Source organism: Lutra lutra, chromosome 8 (genome assembly GCF_902655055.1).
Source record: "Lutra lutra chromosome 8, mLutLut1.2, whole genome shotgun sequence".
In the NCBI taxonomy this organism is placed as follows: domain Eukaryota; kingdom Metazoa; phylum Chordata; class Mammalia; order Carnivora; family Mustelidae; genus Lutra; species Lutra lutra.
Genome location: NC_062285.1, coordinates 53,029,362 through 53,032,097, shown reverse-complemented (window position 1 = coordinate 53,032,097; position 2,736 = coordinate 53,029,362). Strand labels below are relative to the sequence as shown.

At 33.9% G+C, this 2,736-nt stretch overlaps 1 pseudogene; it reads right to left on the bottom strand.

Annotated features, from left to right (window-relative positions):
- Positions 1 to 255: 255 nt before the first annotated feature.
- Positions 256 to 2,422, bottom strand: LOC125106882 (olfactory receptor 6C6-like; annotated as a pseudogene).
- Between the last annotated feature and the right edge of the window lie 314 nt (positions 2,423 to 2,736).

Below are 2,736 nucleotides of genomic sequence, written 5' to 3'. Positions count from 1 at the left end.
CCAAATTTTCGTTTTCACATTTCTTTTGTTCAAAGTATAGTGATACTTTACATTAAAATCAACTTGGTGCAAGAAGAAAAACTTCCTACTGACTCTGCTGACTTTTCTGAGAATTCATCCTGTATTGCTATTATTACTAGTAACATCACCAAAGGCTTGATTAACTGGAATAGAATATTAAAATGTAATTTAGCATTATATGAGGAAATGATTATTGCATTCAAATAAGAAATGTTTTAGATAGAGACAATAGATTTAATCAGGAAAATCCTGTGGAAAACATAGAATATACTTTAAACTTTGAAGTAAGACAATGAAATAATTTCTTACGTAGTAAATTCAATTCACTGGCATAAGTAGACATTATCTATTACAGGAATTCAAAATTTTAGAATTTTAATTAAAAAAGCATTTTCATTTAGGGTCATTTAGAATTTGATCATTTTTTCTCATTCATGACCCATACAAAGCTCAAAATTTATTCTTACCTTACTGAATGAAAAGTATTTTCTAGAAGAAATTATTATTTTATCTTACTTTGATTTACTTTATAATTTCTGCAATCTGCTCACATGTTAGAAATGACACTTATGTAATTCTTCATAACATAATGCTTATGTTCATTTATTTCATAACATAATGCTTTATATTATTATATATTATATATATTATATTCATAACATAATGCTATATATTATCACTAAACTACTTTCTTGAATAAGTGATTTTGTGATCTCTTTCAAATATTCACTTTTGTTCTAAAAATATGATTCTGACTATGAATATTTCATTTTCATGCCAAGTTCTGGACAAGCATCTAACATGCAACCTCATACAGAACCTCATTGAAAACATTTATTTCATACAATATGACCTGTGAAAAATATCACATCTAAAATTCTGTATTTCTGAAATAAAGAAAAGAATAGATTTGTGGAATAATTTGAAAATATGTACAAAGTAAAACAAAATAAAGCAAGATTAACAGGCCAACATTTTTGGGACACTTGTGTGGGGCTCAGACAGTTCAGTGTCTGACTCTTGATTTTGCTCAGGTCATGATCTCAGGGTCCTGGGCTGGAGCCCTGTTTTCGGTGTGGGCGTACTCTCTGGACTTTCCCTCTGCAGGGAGTCTGCTTGAGATTCTCTCTCCCTCTCCCTCTACCCCCAACCCCTTGTTCTCTCTCTTGCAAATAAATAAATAAATCTTTTTTTTTTTCTTTTTAAAAAAAGATTTTATTTATTTGAGAGCGACTGAGCAAGTGAGAGAGAGAGAGCACACAAGCATGGGGAGAGGAGAACCAGACTTCCTGCTGAGCAGGGAGTCAGGTACAGGGCTTGATCCCAGAATCCTGAGATCATTACCTGAGCAAAAGGCAGCCACTTAATCAACTGAACCACCAGGGTGCCCCAATAAATAAATCTTTTAAAAAAAAATAAAAGGGCAATATTTTTTTATTTTACCCCTTCATACTTTTTAGAATTTTCTCATTTGTTTGAAGCAAATAAAACTTTTTGAACCCTGTCCTTAAAGGCCTGTTTCACTTGCTGATTCCTTAGTGTATAAATGAAGGGATTCAATAAGGGGGCAACTGAGGTATTGAGCACAGCCACTCCTTTGCTTAAAGTCACTCTGTCATTGCTGATGGTTTTATATACATGAAGATGCAGCTACCATAAGAGATGGAAACTACAATCATGTGGGAAGACAGGTAGAAAAGGCTTTAGTCCTTTGCTGAGCAGAAGGGAATTTGAGAATTGTCTTGATAATGTAGCCATAGGAGAGAAGCACTAACATCAATGTGACCATTAGTGTCAGCACAGCCAAGAAAAAGGACATTAGCTCTAGGAAATGTGTATCTGAACAAGAGATCTGCAGGATGGGAGAAGAATCACAAATAAAGTGATCAATGACATTGGAAGCACAGAATTCCAGCTTGAGTCCCAAGATGATTGGAGGAAAGATGATCAGGAATCCAGTTACCCAAGAGCTGAGTACAAGTTGGTAGCAAACTTTGTTGCTCATGATGGTGGTATAGTGGAGAGGTCTACATATAGCCACATAACGGTCATAGGACATAGCCGCCAGAAGATAAAATTCAGTTACTCCCAAAAGATTAAAAAAAACAACTGAGTCATACAACTTATATAGGAAATAGTTCTGTCCTTTGTCACAAGGCTTACCAGGAACCGTGGAATACAAACAGTCGTGAACGAGATTTCTAAAAAGGAGAAATTCCTTAGGAAGAAATACATAGGTGTCTTCAGGTAGGATTCCAGCAGAGTGAGAATGATGATGGTTAAGTTTCCTGTTACACTCAACAAGTAGGTAAAAAAGAAAGAGGAAAATTACAACCTGCAATTCAGGGTCATCTGTCAGACCCAAAAGAATAAAATCTGTCTGCATTGAATGATTCCTCATTTCTCTCTTACAGGTTTTAACAAAGCTAGGTAAAAAGAGTTTTAAAAAATGGTTAAGATTATTTGCTAGAGTCAATTAAAAACAAATAAACAAACAAAGAAGGAGAGAAGCTAACATTCATTCATCTCCAGCAACACACCATGCAGTGTATTTGGATATTTACATAAATTTTCTTATTAATATCTCCAACAACCTTTTTTGAACAGAGTATTATAATCCTTACTTCTTAGGGAAAGAAATTGAAGCTCGGATTAAAGAGTCTGTTTGGGGTGTATATCTAAATCCCAGTTTTCTAAAGTTGGTAAATATTTAAA